This window comes from Triticum urartu, chromosome 7A, assembly GCF_056163025.1.
Source record: "Triticum urartu cultivar PI428250 chromosome 7A, HENAU_Tu73, whole genome shotgun sequence".
Taxonomy (NCBI): domain Eukaryota; kingdom Viridiplantae; phylum Streptophyta; class Magnoliopsida; order Poales; family Poaceae; genus Triticum; species Triticum urartu.
In genome coordinates this window covers 61509641-61533651 of record NC_141879.1, presented here as the reverse complement: position 1 = coordinate 61533651, position 24011 = coordinate 61509641, and the positions used below count along the sequence as shown (strand labels likewise).

General features: G+C 47.9%; 2 pseudogenes; both read left to right on the top strand.

The window, feature by feature from the left end:
- Positions 1–10302: 10302 nt before the first annotated feature.
- On the top strand, positions 10303–10793 carry LOC147957792 (putative glutathione S-transferase pseudogene; annotated as a pseudogene).
- Positions 10794–14452: 3659 nt separating this feature from the next.
- LOC147957791 (putative glutathione S-transferase pseudogene) lies at positions 14453–15638 on the top strand (annotated as a pseudogene).
- Positions 15639–24011: the final 8373 nt, after the last annotated feature.

Below are 24011 nucleotides of genomic sequence, written 5' to 3'. Positions count from 1 at the left end.
CAGATCCTTCCCTTCCCTTGGAGACGAGGCATCACAGAAAGACAAAATACAACTTATATAGGTGAGGGAGTCCCCTCCTAACAGGCTAGTCTTTTTTGGGGAGTGAGCCCAAGTACTCTCATACATCGCTGTTGCTCCCCGGTTGGACCTTGTTGACGCATGGGGGTGAAAACACAGGTTATAGTTTCTATTAATTTATTTTCAGACATGTGTTTGGTATGTCTAATTTGAGCTTATATTGCCCCTAATTTGAGCCATGCATGATGCATCATCATAGATAGATACAAGCAGTGTATGTACTTAATTATGTTATCCGCCTGACCAGCTCATCTTATTGATATACTAGTATATCTTACGTAAATCATGTGAAAGTAAAATGAGAGAGAGGAGCAAATGATGGAACAGTTGTTTCATTGATTGAACATTGGGGTATTTATACCCTCGTTACAAGGCGGTTACAAAGGAGGCGGTTGCCAAACATGGCCGCCGACATTAGCATAGATTAACAATTAATTAAGCTAATTAATTAATTCCTAACACTCCCCCTAATCAATGCTTCTCTTTGTGAATATACATCATCCTGATAGTCTCCTCCTAGTATGTATTTTCCTTGAATGTTCATCATCTTCATCTTGAGAAATACTCCTCCAAAAACCATGTGGGAAAAATATGAGGAGAATAGTATTTGATAGGTTGTTAAAACTCCTTTAAACCCTGTGGAAAAATAAGAAGAAAATGATACAACATATAATGATTATTGTCTCATGAGAACTCAATTGAGAAAAACCTTTGTAGAAGGAGAAAACTCATCTTTATTTAGAGAACAATAAATATGTCTTGAGTACTTTCTTTAAAAAACCCGATAGGAAAAATAGAAAGTATGACATATGATATTTGAGAAGATATTGCCTCATTAAAAACCATTATGAGAAACTTTGAGAGAAAACTCATAAGAAAAAAAAGAGTGCAATTATATATACCATTGAAAACTCCTTTAAAACCCAGTGGGAAAAAAATATAAGGAGAAAATAATATGGCATATACTGAGGGCCTGTTCGGAACGAAGGAAAAGCATTGGAAATGCAAAGGAAAGCTATTTCTATGGAACTGTTGCCTTCTGTGTGTTCGGGACGAAGGAATCCATCTTTACCGATCCTCCGGAAAGTTTGTGTTACGTGCATTTTCACAGGAAAACAAACATCCAGTGATATCCCAATTTTTTCGCGCGGGCCGACGTAGTGGGAGGAAAGAAGCTACCAAGAGATGCATACAGGGATCCACATGAGCCGTAAAAAATTGGTTGATTTTCCACTTTGAAGCGCACATACACAAATATCCAACCAACTTTGGACCCACATGTGCTCATTTCTTACGATTCCTTCTCCTGTGTTGCGAACGCCAATGGTGTGGCTTGCTGGAGCGTTTTCTCATCCCATGTTTTGCATCTCCTTTCCTTCCTGTTTCTCTGTTTTCTTCTAAACCTATGTTTTCTCTTCCTCCGATCCAAACAGACCCTGACACTTGTGTTTATATTGTCTCGCTAAAAACCTTTTATGAGAAACAATCAGGGAAAAACTCATGAAGGAAAAAAGTACAATATACGCAATCTAATGATTGTTAATGGTTATACTTTGGGAGATTACTCCCCCTGAACTTCCATTTTCCCTCTCCGGATCCATTTTTTCATCTGAAAAGCGGAAAGTTTCCGCTTCATTTTCATCTCTATCTCATCGATCTAATATCTTACGTAAATTAATTGCTCCATTGCTTCTATCTCACTTGAGTTGTACCAGTAACATTCTCCCATCCTATCTAGCTCTCACGAAGCTTCTCAAGCTCTCATCCATCCAACACACCACCTACTTAAACTTTCTGGCTGATCAACATCCATTCCGCTGTTGCTTTTACTTACTGAGAAGAACTTCGATACACCCCCCTCACAAAGTGTATAAAGGGTAATTTAGACCTTTGGCAAATCGAGTAAATAGCATAAAACTACTACTTTACAGGCTAGGGTTCCAAAAAACTACCGGTTTTAAATTTTTCACTGATAACTACCAACTCGGGGGTCGGCTGTTTCAGAAAACCCTAAATGTCCATTGCTTAAAAATTAAACCTGTTTATGACAGGTCGGGCCCGCACCTAAACATTCCGTCTATTTGACTGTGTGTTTGACCGTTAACTGATATGCAGGGCCCACATGTCAGTTCCTGAAAAAGCAATCAGGTCCCTGGAAGTTTTCTGAAAAAGCAATCGAGTCTCTGGAAGTTTTCAAAAAAGCAATCAGGTCCCTAGATCCAGAAGAGGCGCACCCACCATGGCAGGAGCTCGATCTCGAGCGCTCTGCCTCCGGTCGGCGAGCCGTGCCCACAACGGTGGAATCACGCCGTGCACCACCTGAGGCCGGCGAGCCGCACCCGCAGCGGCGAGCCACGCCCGCAACGGCCGCCATGTCATGCCTCACCTGCGCCGCGGCCACGCCATGACTCGCGGCTCCCGTGCCTCGCCTGGGGCCGCCGCCACGCCATGACTCGCGGACGAGGCCGGCCTCGTCACCACCGGGAGCTCCGGCTCGGGGGGAAGGGTCGCCTGCTCGGGAGGGATGGGGGAGGGTCGCCGGCTCGGGGAGAGGGTCGCCGGCCTGGGAAGGGAGGGGGGTCACCGGCTCTGGAGGGGAGGGAGGTCGCCGGCTCAGGTGGGGAGTTGGCCGGGACGGGAGACACAGGGGGAGGGAAGAGAAGAGATGGAGAGGAAGAAGAAAGAGAAGAGGAAGAGGAAACTTACATGTGGGCCCCACATGTAAGTTAACGGTCAAACTAAGGTCAAACTAACGGTGTGTTTACATGCGGGCCCGACCTGTCATAATCGGTATCAACTGATAAAGACTCAACAATTTGGGTTTTTTGAAACAGCCAACCCCTGAGTTGGTAGTTATCAGCGAAAAATTTGAAACCGGTAGTTTTTTGTACCTACGATGGAATATGCCATACGTTCGGAGGACCTCCTCTACACATGGAATACGGCACAGGCACAGCTAAACTGGGCCGGCCCATTTGCGCTGGAAAATCAACAAAAATTACGACCTACATCGGTATCGAACTCAGGACAACCAATATAATTCCAACCGCTGCTAGCCACTTCGGCTGCCTAACTCAAGTGCTACAGTAGCAGTGCTACGCCTAAAGAATTAGTGAAGGCGGCAACACTTTAACACCAATTCACAAATACAAAAATGGGTGCGCCGATCTAACACACAAGCTCCCGCGAGTGCATAACATCACTAGTCCAAAACGATTTATTTTTTTGAAATTTCGTATGTGAATTTCTGTTTCACAAAGTAAATATTTTTTGAACCCTAACATTTTCAAAATCTGTGAACATATTTTTTTTAAAACACAAACCTTTTGTGAACAATGTTTCAGACTCTCAAACTTTGTTTTAGAAAAATAAGAGCAGAATTGAAAACGAGAACATTTCTTGAAACTACAAACAATTTTTTTAAATACGAACATTTTCTTATAATAGGAACAAAACTGAAGACACGGACATTTTCTGAAACTATGAACAATTATTTCTAAATGCGAACATCTTATGAATTCGGAATGTTTTTGTATTTTCAAATTGCTCATAATGTCAAAACACAAACATTTTTACAAAGAGCTAACACAATTTTGAACCCGAACCTTTTTCTTTTAACATTTTATGAAAGTCACTATTAAATTAGGAATTTTAAGAAAAATGCGAATAAAAATTTGAAACATTTTTTTTAATTTGCTCGATTTTTTTGTATTCATGTAGAAAAATTCATCATGTTCAACATAGGGTGTCGGTGTAGGTCAGAAGGCTCCGTTTGGGAACATTTTTTTTCTCGACATCCGTCCAATGACCTAATTTTCTTTCACTGGCTTGTATGAACAATTCAAGGCACTATGCCAAGGTTTTTTTGGTTTTCTACAAATTTTACATTTTTCTGGAGTTTTCTTTGTCAAAAAAGGGCGATAAATTGCCGAACGTGTCGCAACTTGCATACGGTGTCGAAAATCATTCAAACTTGGCATGAATTTCTACCATGGGTAGGCCCACCTGCTTGCAAAAGTTGGGTCATTGCAAGCGTATCCAAATATAGACATCCTTTAAGTGGCCCCAATTATTCCCATGGCCTTGTATGGCCAATTCAAGACACCATGGCAAGTTGTTTTGGTTTTCAATATTTTTTGCATTTTCTAGAGTTTTCTCAGTAAAACAAAAAGAAAATAAATGCTCAGACATGTGGAAACTTGCATACACTGTCGAAAATAGTTCAAACATGACATAGATGCCTACCATGTGCATGCTCACCTTCTTGGAAAAGTTGTGGTCATTTGAAGGATATCTAAAAACAGACCATGTTCAATTTCAAATGAGTGTATTCAGGTAGGTAAGAATGCTCCGCCTGATAGCACATTGTGTTTCGACATCCATGAAATGGCCCAAATATTTTATATGACCTTGTATGGCCAACTAAATGCACCATGCCAAGTTGTTTTTTTGGATGAATTTTGCGTTTTTTGGAGTTTCCTTGGCCAAAAAAGGTCGATAAATGGTCGGACGTGTCGCGACTTGCATACGGTGTCAGAAATCATTCAAACTTGACATGGATGTCCAAAACTAAACCATGTTCAATGAAGGGTATTCGGTTGTGAGAAGGCTCTCTTTGAGAGCACATTGTTTCTTGACATCCTTGAAATGGCCCTAATTTTTTTCATTGCCGTGTATGACCAATTCAAGGCACCATGCCAATTTGTTTGGATTCTCAACAAGTTCTGCATTTTCTGGAGTTTTTCTGGTGAAAAAAGACCGATAAATGATCGGACGTGTCGCAACTTGCATACGGTGTCAGAAATCATCCAATCCTATCACTGATGACTAGCATGGGCAATGTCCACCTTCCTGTAAAAGTTGAGGTCATTTCAAGAATGTCCCAAACTAGACCATGTTCAATGAAGGGTGTTCGGTTGCCAGAAGGGTCTCTTTGAGAGTACGTTGTTTTCTTGACATCCTTAAAATGGCGCCAATTTTTTTCATGGCCCTATATGACCAATTCAAGACACCATGCCAAGTTGTTTGGATTTTCAACAAGTTCTGCATTTTCTGGAGTTTTTTCGATGAAAAAAGACCGATAAATGATCGGGTGTGTCGCAAGTTGCATACGGTGTCAGAAATCATTCAAACATATCACTGGTGCCTACCATGGGCAATGTCCACCTTCCTGCAAAAGTTGGGGTCATTTCAAGAATGTCCAACACTAGACCATGTTCAATGAAGGGTGTCGGTTGCCACAAGGATTCATCAATTTAGAAAAAAACTTTATTCATCTTGAGAAATCATTCATCTTGAATAAAGATTCATCAATTTAGGAAAAAGGAAATGTACTCAAATTTTGCAGGAAATGAATAAAGATTCATCTTGAATCATGCTCAGAAAAAGAAATCATTCATCTCGAGAAAGATTCATCAATTTAGAAAAAAAATCATCAATCTTGAATAAAGTTCATTGACTTTGAAAATAGTTCATCACTAAAAAAAAGTTTCATTGATTTTTTAAAAAGGAAACTGAAAAAGTTTGCACATTCAAAAGAAAAAGTAAAACAAAAAGGAACATAAAAAGGAAAAGAAAACGAAAAAGAAAAAAAAGGGAAATGAAAACCGAAAAAAATGTTTGAAAAAATAAGAAAAATGGAAATCAGAAACAGGAAAGAGTAAGGAAGAAAAGGACAAGAAAAAACTACCTAAACACAAGTGCTCAAGTTGCCGGTTTGTTATCACGTCGAATTATGTACAAGGAACAACCTGGTTCGATTCCTCTCAGGCTCACATTTTTTTCCATTTAAAATCAGAAAGAAAGAAGGGAAAGATGGGCCGGCCCAGCTCACTGTACCCGTGTACATGTATACAGCGGACGAATGATTTCTAATATATAACCATCATACCCTTACTTATGAAGAGGTATCGATTAATCTGGGTCGTTCATGTGTTTAGGGGGGATTTTACTGAAGCAGAAGTGTTACTTATATCATCGTCAAGCTCTGGTCCATCCATTCCGTCGTTGCTTTTACTTATATCAGCGTCAGTCCAAGTGGTGTGAACAAGGCAAGATATCGACAGATCCTTCCCTTGAAGAAGAGGCAGCACAGCGCGCCATCTTTGACCATGCACAACTACCACTCTTCCTTAACCATATAAGTTAGTGCTAGATATATCCATTTGAAGGACAACCTTGAGACAAGTTTTTTTCGCACGGAGGGAGTAACTCAGACACCACTTGGTCGACCACGAGCAGTTTGAGTTTCACCAAGGAAAAAAACTACGAGATTGGAAATGCTGGTTAATAGACCCGGACTGTGTAACAATTAGTACAAAGCCCAGGTGCCTGGAACAAATTTCAGTGGACTCACGGGTGGTCGGTGATGGTTAGTTGCATGAAAACGCTGGTGTTAGCGGGCCCATGATGACCGATGTGTGAGGGGGAGATTGTTGGGTTTAGTCCCACATCGGATGTGGGAGGAGACAGAACACAACTTATATAGGTGTGGGGGAGGGGTGGGGGGGGGCGGGTTCCCCTTCTAACATGCTAGTCTTTTGGGAAGGGGAGGAGACGAACCAAGGACTCTCATACATCGATGTTGCTCCCGTGTTGGGATGAATTGATGCATGTGGGTCAAAAACGCAGGTTAGCGGACCCAGGTTGTGTAACATATCTCATTGTCGAGAGACTCAAGACAATGAATTTTACTTGTTCAGGATGTCGTGGTAGCCAGCACCGGTCACAACGTTCAGCAGCCCGTTCGTGCAGCGCGTGGAGGTGGCGCTCATGCTCAAGGGGAGGAGGAGCATCGACCACTCATGAGTCTGTAATACGTCCATTTTGCATCAAGTTTTCTTGCTGTTATTTATGATATTTTTATCCATAATAATGCTTTTGGAGTAATTCTAATGCCTTTTTCTCATAATTTGCAAGGTACACACCAAAAGGGAGAATTCCGGCAGCTGGAAATCTGGACCTGGAAAAGTTACGTCAGGCTACCTATTTTGCACAACTCCAAACAAGCCGAAACTTCACGGAGATTTTTTATGGAATATTTAAGAATTATTGAAGCAAATAACTAACAGAGGGAGCCCACCAGGTGGGCACCCCAGGCGCGCCCTGGTGGGTTGTGCTCACCCAGGCCCATCTCCGGTGCCCATCTTTCGGTATATAGGTCATTTTGACCTAGAAAAAAAATAGGGAGATGACTTTCGGGACGGAGCGCCGCCGTCTCGAGGCGGAATTTGGGCATGAGCACTTTTACCCTCCGGCGGAGCGATTCCGCTGAGGGAACTTCCCTCTCGGAGGGAGAAATCATCGTCATCATCATCACCAACAACTCTCCCATCTTGGGGAGGGCAATCTCCATCAACATCTTCAACAACACCATCTCATCTCAAACCCTAATTCATCTCTTATGTTCAATCTTGTTACCGAAACTATAGATTGATGCTTGTGGGTGACTAGTAGTGTTGATTACATCTTGTAGTTGATTACTATATGGTTTATTTGGTGGAAGATTATATGTTCAGATTCATTATGCTATTTAATACTCATCTGATCATGAGCATGATTATTATTTATGAGTAGTTACTTTTGTTTTTGAGGTGACGGGAGAAATCATGTTGCAAGTAATCATATGAGTTTGATATGTGTTGAATACTTTGATAGTATGTATATTGTTATTTCCTTAGTGGTGTTATGTAAACGTTGACTACATGACACTTCACCATATTTGGGCCTAAGAGAATGCATTGTGGAGTAGTAATTAGATGATGGGTTGTGAGCGTGACAGAAGCTTAAACCCCAGTTTATACGCTATTCCGTAAGGGACCGATTGGATCCAAAAGTTTAATGCTATGGTTAGAATTTATTCTTAATACTTTTTTCGTAGTTATAGATGCTTGCGGGAGGGTTAATCATAAGTAGGAGGTTTGTTCAAGTAAGAACAACACCTAAGCTCCGGTCCACCCACGTATCAAAATATCAAAGTAGCGAACACAAATTAAACCAACATGATGAATATGACTAGATGAAATTCCCGTGTACCCTCAAGAACGCTTTGCTTATAATAAAAGACCGTTTTGGCCTGTCCTTTGCCTCAAAAGAATTGGGCTACCTTGCTGCACTTTTGTTACTACTACCGTTACTTGCTCGTTACAAATTATCTTGCTATCAAAATACTCTGCTACTTACAATTTCAGCACTTGCAGACATTATCTTGCTGAAAACCACTTGTCATTTCCTTCTGTTCCTCGTTGGGTTCGACACTCTTACTTATAGAAAAGAGCTACAATTGATCCCCTGTACTTGTGGGTCATCAGTTTGACCCATACGCTTGGATGGAGGATATCTCATTCGAGGAGGAGGAGGGGCACGACGACCGTGTGGAGGACAACGACAACGAGGACTAGACTGCGCCGGCCATCGATCAAGTAGTGTAGGTAGTCAAGGTAGCAAGGTCGCTCGAATAGTGACATTGCTTATTCTCAAAATGTTGTTAAGTGACCTTCGTAGTCACTAATTATGTGTAATGATGTGGATTTTTTCAACTATTCTATTAATTTATTGTATTCAAACTTGTGTTTGCCTGTTTGGTATGTCTAGTTTGAGCTTAAATTGCCCCTATATTTTTCAAAAAGATGGCCTAGAAAATCAAATAAAATGAAAGATAAGGATGACGACTTCCATATCCCTCCATCATATGGCAGATGGCGATATGCGCATCATATGGCGGATGGCAATCACGAATCTGCTAGAGTTGCTCTAAGTGACTAGAGGTAGCATCAGGGTGGGTAGCACACCATCTCCTTTTATATCCCAACTTAATTTTGTAAAGATGGATATATGTCGGTCTAGCTTGTGTATTGCTTCCGCCGGCCAACAATGCTTTGCATATATGCTAAGAGCATCTCCAGCCACTGCCCCCCCCCCCCCCCAAACACCCAGGGGGCCCGAAAAATCGTAGCCTGGGGGCGAGCCAGCGCTAAAATCGGCTTGGGGGCGATTGGGTTCCCAGCCGCCGCCCCCAGCCGCCGATATCGGCCCAATTTCGGCGCAAATTTTCCCGCTTTTTTTCAGCCCACTTTCGGCGCAAAATCGACTTGCTATCGGCGCAAATCAGCTCATACTCGCCGTGCTTCGGCGCAAATCCAACCAAAGTTATTTTTTATCACATAGTTCATCACAGAAAATCAATAGAAATCAAATAGTTTAAAAATAGTTCAACAAAAAATAGTTCACTACAAATTATATAGTTCAACAAATAAAAACTCATAATTCATCACATGTCAAGCTAGGGCGTTGCTTTTGAGCCTCCATAGATGCTCCGCCAGATCTTGCTGCAGTTGTTGATGCACCTGTGAGTCTCAGATCTCCTGACACATATTGAGGAAGACAGTCCAGGTTGCCGTTAGCTGGTGATCAACTTGGGCAAGAGGACCCTGCCCGTAATATGGTTCTGGGTCAAAAACTGGCTTCCTGCTCGTTCTCAATGATCATGTTGTGCAAGATGACACAACAAGTCATGATCTCTCACATTTGATATTTTGACCAGTTCTGAGCGGAGTACCGGACAACAGCAAATCAAGATTGGAGCACACCAAATGCTCGCTCGACATCCTTCCTGCAAACCGTCGGTATCCCGCCCTGCGCGGCCGAAGCGCCTGAAAACTCGCCCAGGAAGGTGTTAGAGAGGTTGCCGCGGCAAAACCCTCTCTCTTTTCCGGTGGGAAATGGGCTATCTAGCAGTGGTGGGCGGTGGGCGGCGCCGGGACGGCAGGGCGCGAGGGGGTGGGGGGCGACTGGGGGTTCGGCCTGGGATCGCCGGGCCCAAAAACGAGCCGAGCCAGCGGATTTCGGCGTCTTGGGGGGCGACTGGAGGTTTTTCAAAAGTCGCCCTGAGGGGCCTGTTGCGGGCGCGGCTGGAGATGCTCTAAGGTAATTGCTTATGACATGCATGATGCATCATTATAGATAGATACAAGCAGTCTATGCATGTACGTATGTTATCCGCCTGACCAGCTCATCATATCTACATAATATATCTTACGTAAATCAATTGCTGCACTGCTTCTATCTCACTGTACCAGTAGCATTCTCCCACCCGTTGTTGCTTTTGCTTATGCCGGCGTCAGTCCAAGTGGTGTGAAAAGGATAACATATCGACCGATCCTTCCCTTGTAAAAGAGGCGTGCAGCCCGCCATCTCTGACCCGACCATGCACAACCACCACTCTTCCTCAGCCATATAAACACACAATCTACAGCTAACTCATTCTCAAGACAGCAATTTTTGCTTGATCAGGATGTCGCAGCAGACAGCACAGGCGCCGGTGAGGCTCATCACGGCGTTCGGCAGCCCGTTCGTGCACCGGGTGGAGGTGGCGCTGACGCTCAAGGGGGTGCCGTACGAGCTGCTCGTGGAGGACCTGACCAACAAGAGCGAGCTGCTGCTCGCCCTCAACCCCGTTCACCAGTCGGTTCCCGTCCTCCTCCACGGCAACCGCGCCGTCTGTGAGTCCCTCCTCATTGTCGAGTACGTGAACGAGGCCTTCCACGACGGCGACGGGTTGGTGCCCGGGCTCCTCCCGGCGGACCCCTACGACCGCGCCACGGCCCGCTTCTGGGCCGACTTCATCGCCACTGTGGCAGGCGATACAAGTCATTAGCGCTTGTTTGAATATATGAGCAACTTATCATGAGATTTAATCTGAATAAACAGTAAATAAATCATAAAGACAAGCTATTAGCGCTTGTTCGACTTCGAGTTTTGCCATGGCAAAAATACTTTACATCCACGGCAAATTCTGCCTTTTTCCACCGTTCATGGTAATTTTTGCTTCTATTTACTATGGTACATTTACTTTACAAAACATGGCAATTTACTACTAAACAAAAGATTGCGCGTTTTTGTTTCTGCTCCACATGATGGCAATTATTAATCCACATTTTTTTGTCTCTTCAATTATATAGTAAAAATAGCATACAAATTTTGAATGCACATTTCTTGACGTCATGGTAGAGATGCAAAATTGCTATGAACTATTTTTTTTTGCCATTTGCATAAAAATATCTTTTTTTTACCATGGCATATTTTGCTTATAAAGACTGTGGCAATTTTTTTAGCTTCAAGCCATAGTGATTATTTTAGTAGTATCTTGTTCTTTATTTTCTATCTATCACAACAAACTTATTTTTGGACCATTTCAATTTTTTTAGAGTATGGAAAAATCTGACCTCTATTATTCACAGCCAAAAGTGGCCTTTCTTAGTCAAAATAGTATCTGGGTAAACTGGTCTTTATTTTCCTTTTTATTCAACGCAAAAAAGGTCTAGAGTGATGGTGTTCGGGCTGAGGGCTTCTCGTCCCGAACCGATCGATCAGCTTACCTGTAACGAACAACTCGTTCGGTTTGGGGCTCTCTCAGACCGAACGGTCGGGAGATATCAGGGTCTTTTTTTAAGCACAAATTCGAAATTTGTTCATCAAAGACACAGATGCCCCGGCCGGTCTTCTGTCTTGTATCTTTCTTGGTTCCACCAGCTGCTAACTAGCTTTGCTTGTATGCATGTTGAGGTCATTGCTTATGACATGCATCACAAACATATACTAGATACATCGAGCCTATATTGTCTTATGTTAGCGATTTATATAATATCTTACGTAAATCAATTTCTGATTCGTCCAACACACTACCTACCTACTTCCGGCTAATTAAATTTTCTTGGCTGATCAACATCAGTTGTTGCTTTTGCTTACGCCAGCGTCGGTCCAAGTGGTGTGAAAAAACAAGATATGGACAGATCCTTTCCTTGGAAAAGAGGCAATACCCTTCCTCAACCACTCACTCCATCGTAGCAGCTAACCGGGACAGTCAGCAGTTTGAGTTTGGCCAAGAAACTAATTAAAGCCTACGGCGATCGAGGCAGCAAGTTTTCTTTAGCACTTCGAGCATCTACAGCCGCGCCCCCAACAGGCCCTCTTCAGATATTTTTGCCGCGTCGACGTCGAGAAAACGGCCCAGTCGCCCCTAGAAGCCCGTTTTTCGTCGGCTCGGGGCGAAACTGGTGCCAGCGGACCCAGACAGAACCCGGCGCCCTGGGGGGTGCCTGGGGCGCCGGCACAGGTGAAAAGGGCGCGTGGGTCCGACAGGCGAGTCCAACGCCTATTTCCGCCGTTTCTTCCCGCTTTTCTCCCACTTCTCTCCCATTTTCTCCTTTCCTCCCGCCAATCTCCCTCCCGCTCGCCTCCCAGCCGGCCACCATGCCACCGAAGAAGTACGTCGTCCCCCGCGGCGGCAACCGCGACCGCCTCCGTCACCCAGCCGAAGCAGAGAAAGCCGAGGGCGCCGCCGTCCAAGCCACCGGGCATGTCAAACGCCGAGTGGAGGGTGGAATTTAAGCGACGGGAGGCTGTCACCGCCGACCGGCGGAACAGGGCCATCGCCAAGAAGGCCCGCGACAACATGGCGCGCGCGACTGCGGCTGCCGCATCGGCGGACCAAGCCGAGGCCGAGGCGACTCGCGCGGGGATGATGAATCCGCCCGGCAGCCACGTCTAGTACGCGCCCTGGGGCCAGCAAGGCGTCGACTCTCCGTCACCGCAGCCATGGGGATCGCCCTCACCGGGCTACGCCGACGGGGACGCGCACGATGGGTTCAACCCAAACGTCACCTCCCCCCATGGACACCCGGCCCAGCGCACACCCTCGCCCGCCTTCGCCGGTGTGCAGTACCCTCCATAAAACTACTCGCCGCCCGCCTACGCTTCCTCCCCGACGCCCCACTCCGCCGTGGCGCGCTGCCCTTCTCGCACCTCGGCGACACCAACGAGACCGAGGCCGACATGGACGACATCATCGCGGCATGATCACCCAGGGCGAGACGGTGGATCTCAGCGGCGGCATGGACGGCGAGCTCGGCTACGTCTACGGTGAGGAGGAGCAGAAGGAGTAGGAGCAGGAGGAGGAGGACAACGACGACGAGGAGGAGAAGGAGCCGGCGCTTGTTCCGGCGAAGGGGCGCAAGAAGAAGAAGCGGGCGGCCAGGTCAGGCGAGCCGCGCATCAAGTGGGCGTCCAAGGAGGAGGAATGGCTCACCGAAGCATGGAAATTCGTCGGCCTCGACCCGACCACCGGCACGAACCAGAGCATCGGGACGTACTGGGACCGCATAAAGGCCGAGTTCGACGAGCGCAAGCTCGTCGACCCCTACTTTAAAGGCGTCTACATGCAGCACGGCTCGAAGGCGGTGGCGAACCATTGGGCGCGTATCCAGGAGGTGTGCAACAAATGGCATGGGGTTGTCGAGGAGGTCGCGGCTCGCCCGGAGAGCGGCGCTAGCGTTGAGGATCAGGTATGCCACGCCGGTCTCCCGCCTCTCTTCGTCGTCTGCGCCCGCCAACTGTTTGTTTCTCCGCGCAGTTGCTGCACATGTTCGCCCTGTATCGGCTGAGCAACCGCGATGAGAATTCAAGTACCTCCACGTTTACAAGTGCATTGACAAGTGCGAGAAGTGGGCGGAAGTCCGGCGCACCCTCGACAAGGCCAAGTAGACATACAAACCGGACGCGCCGACTCTGGGCGCGTCAGAGGGGCGGCCGGACGGCAACAAAGGGGCCAAGAAGGGGAAACACGCCGACGCGGCTACCGCGCGAGTGCAGGAGTCCATCAAGCATTGCCTCGCCGACGCACAGGCCCGGGCCGTCCTGCGTGAAGAGAAAACCACGGCGCGGTGGTCGTCGTTGCTGACGAACAGCGCCATCAAGCTCGACCTGCTACGGACCAACGTCGCCGCGAAGAAGAGGAACACCGACCTGGCTTTTTTGATGGGCGGGGCGGACATGCTCGAGAACACCGACGAAAAGGTCAAGGCGTGGTACATGGCGGAGCGCGGCCTCATCCTGAACCAGCTGCCGACGACGGCGACGCCAACTCCCGCGCCCACGCCCACGTCGACGCCAAGCCCGAGTGATGACGCCTCCACGAGGCCCAGCAGCACCGAAGCTGCGCCGACACTGCCCAGCAGCACCGAAGCTGCGCCGACACCGCCCAGCACCGAAGCAGCTCCGACACCGCCGAGCCTGTGCACGCCGACTCCACTGACGCCTGAGGCCGACCCCGCCGAGTGATGCGTTGCGCACGCGAACTTGTGGCGCTCTGTTTTTTGTACGCCAGACTACATCCGATCGCCGAACTGTGACTTGTGATCGCCGGACTTGTGGCGTCTTTTGTGATGAGCGAAACGACCAAGTTTGAATTTTCCGCATCCTGGGGGCAGCGCCTGGGGGTGTGACTGGGAGCTAAGTCGCCCAGCTAGCGCCGGTTCGCCCCCAGATCGCTCTTTTTAGACGCCCTGTGGGCCGAACAGCTGAAGATGCTCTTAGCAGGATGTCACAGCAGCCAGCACAGGCGCCGGCGCCGGTGAGGCTCATCACGGCGTTCAGCAGCCCGTTCGCTCACCGGGTGGAGGTGGCGCTGACGCTCAAGAGGGTGCCGTACGAGCTGCTCGTGGAGGACCTGGCCAGCAAGAGCGAGCTGCTGCTCACCCACAACCCCGTCCACTAGTCCGTCCCCGTCCTTCCTCCACGGTGACCGAGCCATCTGCGAGTCTCTCGTCATCCTCGAGTACATCGACGAGGCCTTCCACAACGACGACGGGACGGCGTCCTGACTCCTCCCGGCAGACCCCTACGACCGCGCCACCGCCCGCTTCTGGGCTGACTTCCTAGCCAACAAGGTGCGATTACGAATTTACGATCTTTAGCATCTTTCCAGCGCAGGAGTGTATGTATGGTATATATGCATGTGAATCCTGAACGATCGATTTCTCCGCAAACGCACGCAGTGCTTGGAGCCTGTCGATGTGGTCGGACGGCGAGGCGCAGGCACGGCTGGCGAGGGAGACCAAGGAGAGCCTGGCGATCCTGGACGCGCAGCTCGACGGGAAGAGGTTCTTCGGGGGTGAAACCCTCGGCTTCGTCGACCTCGCGGCATGCACACTGGCTCGATGGCTCGGCGTGATGGAGGAGGTGGCCGGGGTGCGCCTCATGGCGGATGGCGAGTACCCTGCTCTGCGCCGGTGGGCCAAGGAGTACGCCTCACACGAGGTCGTCAGGCGGTCGTTGCCGGACAGGGACGAGCTCGTTGCCTTCTTCACCGCCAACAAGTAGCGGTACACGTCCATGGTGAACCCGCAGCAGTAGCTGCGCGGTTATATTATATTCTGCGTTCTCTTGTCGTATGCTTTTGGATCATCTGTATACGTTGTTGGATCAAGCCCAGGATCAACACACGCACGCGAGATGGACACTCACACGAGACGAACTGAAGGAGAAAGAAGAACTGTACGAACGCAATGAACGGAGAGATTTTTGCGACGCTTAACCTGCGTCCTTTTTTTCCTTCCTCTTATTCTGAAGCATAACAACCTCGCAGCATGCACTGCCCACGATCCGTTTTTCCCGCGCCATCCCACGGACAGAGTCGTGGCCAGTACACCCACGATTACAGCAACAAAGAAAACTACGACAAGTCTGAAGAAAAGACTAGCCTGACACTAGCTGTCTAAACTGAACCTGACCGTGTACACTGCACGTTTCAGAATTATTCAGAAAACTAACTTATTGAAAATAGAACAGGTGCAACTAGATTACTATAACATTTCACCTCCTTAAGATTGTTGCACCAGCTAGACATTTTGTAACCCAATCTTCTCCTTCATTTTCTGAAACCGCACCCTTGCTAATGGTTTGGTCAATATGTCAGCAAGTTGCGCCTCTGTTCTGACATGTTCCACTGAGATTTGCTCTTCTTCGACACAGCTTCTCAAATAATGATATCTAATGTCTATATGCTTGCTTCTTTCATGGAACACTGGGTTTTTGCACAATGCAATTGCTGATTGGTTATCAACCTTCAGCAATACTCTGTCCGGCTCCCTGTTCAACAATTCTCTAAGGAGCCGAGCTAGCCACACTGCTTGGCATGCTGCTGATGCGGCTGCTACATATTCGGCTTCACAAGACGATAGAGCCACAACTCTCTGCTTTTGCGTTGCCCATGTAATTGGACTCCCACCCAGGAAGAAGATCATACCTGTAGTGCTCTTGCGGTCATCCACATCCCCAGCTAAATCACTGTCACAATATCCGAGAAGTTGCGGATGTTCTCCAGCTCCTTTCTCATAAAAACATCCAAGGTTCAGAGTTCCTTTCACATACCTCAGGATGTGCCTGATTGCTGCCATGTGATCAGTCGTGGGCCTCTCCATAAACCGACTGACATAACCAACAGCATAGCATATGTCTGGTCGAGTGTGGACCAAGTAGCGAAGGCTCCCAACCACGCTACGATACTGAGTATGATCAACCTCTGGTGCTTTACTTAGTCAACTTTAACCTCGCCTCCATGGGAGTGTGAATTGGATTGCAGTCCTGCATCCCCATCTTGTTCAGAATTCTAGCTGCATATGCTGACTGACATAGGGCAATTCCCCGAGCTGATTGCTTCACTTCTATCCCAAGATAGTAACTAAGAAGCCCGAGATCGCTCATACTGAATCTTGTTTTCATTTTCCTTTTGAAAACTGCTATATCAGTTTCATTGCCTCCTGTAATTATCAAGTCGTCAACATACACCCCAACAATCAGAGTGTGCTTGCCATTTGTTCTCTTGTAAAGCCCTGAATCTGACGGACACTTCTCGAACCCCATCTCTGTTAAAGTGCAGTCTAGTTTGAAATTCCATGCACGAGGTGCTTGACGCAAACCATACAATGCCTTCCGCAGTCTGCACACCTTGCTGTCCTGACCCACAACTTCGAAGCCTGGAGGTTGGCATACATACACCTCCTCAATCAGATCCCCATTAAGAAAGGCTGATTTAACGTCCATATGATGCATCTTCCAACCAAACTGAGCTGCCAGTGCAACTAGAAGTCTGACGGACTCAACGCGCGCGACAGGGGCAAAAACTTCTTCAAAGTCAATTCCCTGTCTTTGTACATAACCCTTTGCAACCAACCTCGCTTTGTGTTTGATTACTGCTCTAGTGGGGTCTTTCTTCAGCTTGTAAACCCACTTCAGCCCAATTGGTTCGTGCCCTTTCGGGAGATCGCACAACTCCCATGTGTTGTTCTCATGAATGGAGCTTAGTTCCTCTTTCATTGCCTTCTGCCAACAGGTCTCTTTCAGAGCTTCATCATGATTCCTAGGCTCCTCAAGGCCGAACAGGCATAGCTTGGCATCTGTTTCTTTGATCTCTGTTTCCTCATAGATCTCATCGAGGAGTCGCTTCCCTTGTGGCCCCTGCGAAGGCTCAGTGTATGGGGTGTTAGGAGAACCAGGAGCATAAGCAGGGGACACCGGGGAGGCTTCTAGGTCCAGCGGGATTGCAGCCCCGTCGTTGGCACGTCTTGTTCTATGACTCTGCCGAGGCGCTGCTATGGTAGGAGTTCTGCTTGGTGAATCTGCTGCCGCGGCAACGTCTTCTGCTACCTCTTCTCCATCACAAACTGGCTGTTCTGGGTAGCTGACAACAAATGAACTTCCATCGCTCCTTCCCACTGATCCCGAGAAGCTCCAATCCCAACACCTGTCTTCCTCAAACACTGCATCTCGTGATACAACAAGTTTCTTACTTTCCGGGTCATACATGCGATAAGCCTTGGAGCCAGTTTCATAACCAATGAAGACCATTTGTGAGCTTCTGTCAGAGAGTTTTGACACGCCGGGCCCAACCTTTTTCACATGAGCAACACAACCAAAAGTGTGAAGATGTTGGACTGACGGCTTTCTCTCATACCATGCTTCATACGGTGTTTTGCCCTTGACACTCTTTGTCAACGATCTGTTCAGCAAATACACGGCAGTGGTCACTGCTTCACCCCAAAACCGAGCTGGCACCCCCATACTTTTCAGCAGACTGCGCGCCATGCCCACGATAGTTTGGTTCCTCCTTTCGACCACACCATTCTGTTGTGGGATATACGGTGACGTGCAAAAATGCTTGATTCCGTGCTGCTCACAGTGCTCTATAAATTCTCTTGAGGTAAACTCACCCCCTCGGTCTGTTCTAATTGCCTTCAACTGATGCCCACTTTCAACTTCAGCTGCCTTTTGAATTTTCTGCAGTACATTGAGAGCCTCATCTTTGCTCCGCAACAGAGTAATCCACATGAACCGAGAGTGGTCATCCACTACCAGAAGAAAGTATCTCTTTCCACCAGGCGTTTCAGGCGTTATAGGCCCGCACAAGTCTGCATGAATGAGCTGAAGTTGCTCCGTTGCACGGTAAGTGGCCTGAACCGGGAACGGGAGGCGTCTCTGCTTAGCAATCATACACCCATCGCAGATCTTATCTACCTGGTCTAGGTACGGCATACCATCTACCATACCCTCTGCTGCAAGTGCTCGGAGTGACCTAAAGTTCACATGTCCATACCTCATATGCCACAGCCATGATTGCTCCTTAGCATGCGCCAACAGACACACAGGTTCAGTTGGTTGGATGTTTAAGATATACATCCGGTTCTTAGTCCTCTTTACTCTAGCTAGGACATTTCTCTGGCGATCCCATACTGTCATCAGCCCATTTTCACTAGAATATTTGCACCCATTTTCATCTAGCTGCCCCAGACTGATGATATTACTCTTGAGCCGAGGAATGAAGTATACGTCGGTCAGAACACGATGCTCGCCTGTGAGACATTGTATGAGAACCGATCCACGTCCACAAATGTCTACTGCAGAACCATCACCAAATTTCACCTTTCCCTTCACTGTTTCATCCAATTCAGAAAACTTATGTGCATCTCCAGTCATGTGGTTGCTTGCCCCTGTATCTAGGTACCAAGCGACGTCGTGGCTACCCGTCAGTTTAGGCGCCACTTTCTCTTCATTCAACAGTACTTGTTCAGAGGTGATGGGGTCTGAAGGCATCAGCTCACATGTCTCCAACATAAGGAGTGCAGGATCTTCAACCTCTTCTGCCTGCGCAAAGTTCGCCTGCTCGCGCTTCGGCTCCGGGCAGTCAGACTGAAAGTGGCCCATTTCATTACAATTGAAACATCTAACCTTTGTGATGTCAAATTTGCGGTGCTTCTTCTGCTTCCCAGCATCCTTGCTCTCACCGCGCCCTGCTTGTCCACGGTCACCACGGCCTCCGCGGCCAGCGCCGCGACCTCGACCGCCTCCACGGCCACGACCGGCGTTACTGCCGCCGGCTCCGGGTGACCCCTTTTTGCCCTTCATCAGCTGTTCAAGCGCCTGCGTCATCAACATCAGTTGGTCCTCCTTCCCACCGGAGTGACGACGCCGCCCGCGTTGGCTCTCTTCGAACGCGGCGAGGCGACCGACTGCCTCCGACACGGTCATGGTAGTGAGGTCACCCCACTGCTCAATGGTGTTCACGATGTCCCCAAACCGGCTCGGGACGACGTTGAAGAGGACCTCAATGATCGACTCATCTGACACCGTCTCGCCCAGCGATCGGATTTCTCCAACGAGCGTCATCAATTTCTGCGCAAACACACTGACAGACTCATCGTCGTCCATCTCCATGCGGTCGAGCTGCCGCTTCAACTGCTTGACCCGCGCCTTCTTTAAACGGTCCTCGCCGACGCGCATGCGCAGGATCGCCTCCAAGGCCTCGTGGGCGGTAGTGCATTCAGCCACCGCCATCATCATTGAGTCAGGAACAGACTGAGAGAGCGCAGCAAACGCTTCGTCGTCCCTGCTCTGGTTAAACTCGCCCGTGCCCTCGAGCGCCGGCCACACGCCATACGGACGCAACAGGATCTTCATCTTCACCGCCCACAGACCATAATTCGAGTCCGTGAGCATTGGGTACTGGATCGGGACGCCACCGGTCCTCGGCGGCGCACGCGGCACGATCGCCACCTCTGCGGCCGTGTCGTCATCCCCGGTCCTCTTCGCCGGCGGCGTGTACTTTCCGCCGCCGCTGCTCTTCGGTGAAGTATCGCCCATCACTGCTCGCCGCCGCCACAACTCCTCCTATCTCCGCCGCCGTGCTCCGCCTCCGTGAACCTGGCTCTGAATACCAAATGTTGGATCAAGCCCAGGATCAACACACGCACGCGAGGTGGACACTCACACAAGACGAACTGAAGGAGAAAGAAGAACTACACGAACGCAATGAACGGAGAGATTTTTGCGACGCTTAACCTGCGTCCTTTTTTTTCCTTCCTCTTATTCTCAAGCATAACAACCTCGCAGCATGCACTGCCCACGATCCGTTTTTCCCGCGCCATCCCATGGACAGAGTCGTGGCCAGTACACCCACGATTACAGCAACAAAGAAAACTACGACAAGTCTGAAGAAAAGACTATCCTGGCACTAGCTGTCTAAACTGAACCTGACCGTGTACACTGCACGTTCAAGGATTATTCAGAAAACTAACTTACTGAAAATAGAACAGGTGCAACTAGATTACTATAACATACGTGTGTTTAGTAATCATAATCAATGCTATCATATGCATGATTGTTTGGTTCGGAGAGCTCATGCTACAATTTCTTGATGAACATGTATTGAGCTCATGCTACTTTCTTATCCCCTCTCGCTTTCAAAACAAATAACTTTCTTACCGATCCCCTTGCTCTAGTTTTTTTAGAGAAAAGGAGCCGGCCGAGCTCAACAGGAGGTCGCACCTCATCTGACTTTGAGTTAACAAAGTCATCAACCAACTGCCCAGGATTACATGGACATGACAATATAGAGGAAATAAAAAGTAGAGCGGAAACCAAATATACAAAGTTCTAAGTAAAATAGCTCGAACGCAACAGCAACAATGAGCCAAAGCACATATATAGCACCTTTACCAACGACCATCGTTGCGCCAACACCAACTAGCAAACTAAGGTCTCCAGAGGAGGGCACCACCATGCAAGTTCGTTCGCCAACTGCATCCAGAGGGCCAAACATGAGCAACACATGATCTGTCTCAGCCGCTGCAAAGGGCCACAACCCTTTCACCCAAGCTCAACAGGTATCGCACCGACGGCCGACAGAGTAGTTCCCACTAGAACCTAGATCAAGGTGCCCAAACTGCCAAAGGAGAAGCAAAAAGAACATACCCATAGTCGCGAACGACCAACCATACGAGAACCGTCACCGGCAGCAGCAAGACAAGGCGTCGGACGGGAGCTGCCGAACAAGGGCACATATCCATGAAAAAGGCTGAAGAGGGCATCACCAATCGTCGGACGAGCCGAGCAGGATGCATCAGATAGTCCAGGCCATCCCACGCCGACTCCGAACCACCAGCATGTCCACCACCATGAGCAGTTTCTAATGCCTTCACGAAGGAACATGACACCTAGGTGTGGTCATCGCAAAACGCAGAGGAAAAGATGCTTTCGCCTGCCCTCGGGGAGAAGATGGGAGGGGGTGGATCCAAACCGAAGCCTCCAGGAAGGGGATCGACGCCTCCGCCGTGCTGGCTAGGGGTTTTCCCCAGATCCATGCCCACCCGCAAAATCTTCATAGCCAGCACCTGGAGACGACAACCGCAATCGCCATGGACTGAAGCTAACATGAACCAGAGCAGGTCGAGTCGGAGACGAAGCTTCCACATGGAACTCCAGCAGGCCAGTGTGTAGTCTGACACAACTCTTATTGTAGGCACACTTTGGCTAACTTATAATGCTTACATGCTCAGTCAAGCAACAACAGAGGAAGCTGATGGTGCAGGTTGGCATTGCCCATGAGGGAGACGTTATCGGAGAGGAGGCGCTCCAAGCTTACATGAGGATTTTTGAGAAACCTTTGCGTCAAGAGGATATTTCGTCCATCATTGGGTTGTTCCTTTTGAACATGGATTGGGCATTAGGCTTTCCGGATGATATTGCGGTTGTCACTTGTTGCGCTTTGAGGTTCGGTTTGGTAGGTTGTTTCGTGGCTGAGCCGGACATGTCGTTAGTTGTGTGTAATGCACGGTGAATTGACAACCCTGCCAAATGTATGGCAATCAATAAAGAGATTTTGAGCTTGGGTGGGGGTCCATGGTTTGCCTGCAGGAGATGAAGATGCAGGTTGTTACCGTGAAGAATGAAAAGGAATGATTGAACAAATGATTATTTCATTGATCATTAGGCTTACATACATATTGGAGAAACGCCTCTTAGAGGCGTCGGTACAAACAAAGAAGAGAGATGTGTAGCATCCACAAAGGGAGATGTACGTTGGCATGACAAATAACAAACGAGTATTGCTTAATATATAAGCAATGGCTGGTTAGACTAATCATAACCTATTTCTAACACCACCACCCCCTTGTACAATACTTCTTCTTGAATAATCCATCGTAGAGAGCTTCTTGTATTCTCCATTCATCCTGAGAAATATTTTGTACAATATTGAGATTCTCCCCTAAAACCTCAAGAGGAAGATTATGAGGAGAAGTATATTTTATATGTTGTTAAAACTCCTTTAATCCAGTGGGAAAAATAAGGAGAAAATGATACAACATATAATGATTATTGTCTCCTGATAACTCATATGAGAAAGACCTTTGAAGAAGAAGAAAACCCATTGGTGAGTCATAGAACAAGAAATATGTCATGTGTACTTCCCTTAAAACCCTGATAGGGGGAATATAAAGTATGATATATGATCTTTGAGAAGATATTGCTTCAATATGACCATTATGAAAAACTTTGATAGTAAATCATAAGGAAAAAGTATGCTCTGATATGCCTTTGAAAACTCCTTTAAATCGAAGTGGAAAAAACATATGTTGAAAGCAAGAGGGTATATGTGAACACTTGTATTTATCTAATCTCATTACCAAAATTATGAGAAATAATTAGGGGGAAACTGTTGGGGAACGGAGTAATTTCAAAAAAAAAATCCTACGATCACCCAAGATCTATCTAGGAGATGCATAGCAACGAGAGGCGAGATGCATAGTAACGCGGTTGATGTAGTCGAACTTCTTCACGATCCAAGTACCGAACGTACGGCACCTCCGTGTTCAGCACACGTTCATCTTGATGACGTCTCTCGTGCTCTTGATCCAATTGAGGACGAGGGTGAGTTTCATCAGCACGACGGCGTGGCGACGGTGATGATGATGTTACCGGCGTAGGGCTTTGCCTAAGCACTACGGCGATATGATCGAGGTGTGTTACTGTGGAGGGGGGCACCACACACGGTTAAGAGAAACTTGTGTGTTCTAGGGTGCCCCCTTGCCCCCGTATATAAAGGAGGGAGGGGAGGCCGGCCGGCCAAGCTAGGTGCGCCGTGAGAAGGGGAATCCTACTAGGACTCCAAGTCCTAGTAGGTTTCCACCTAAAGGAGAAGGGGGAAGGAAGGGAGAGGGGGGTGCGTCCCCAACCCCTTGTCCAATTCGGACTGGGCTTGGGGGGGGGGGTGCCACCTCCTGGCTGCTGCCTCTCCTTCCCTCTAAGGCCCACTAAGGCCCATCAACTCCCCGGGGGGTTCCGTTAACCCCTCCGGCACTCCATTTTTATCCGAAACTATCCGGAACACTTCCGATGTCCGAATAACATGGTCCAATATATCAATCTTTATGTCTCGACAATTCCGAGACTCCTCGTCATGTCTGTGATCTCATTTGGGACTCCGAACAAACTTCGGTCATCAAAACACATAACTCATAATACAAATCATCATCGAACATTAAGCGTGCGGACCCTACGGGTTCGAGAACTATGTAGACATGACCGAGAAACATCTCCGGTCAATAGCAATAGCGGAACCTGGATGCTTATATAGGCTCCTACATATTCTACCAAGATCTTTATCGGTCAAACCGCATAGCAACATACGTTGTTCCCTTTGTCATCGGTATGTTACTTGCCCGAGATTCGATCGTCGGTATCATCATACCTAGTTCAATCTCGTTACCGGCAAGTCTCTTTACTCGTTCCGTAATACTTCATCCCGCAACTAATTGATTAGTCAC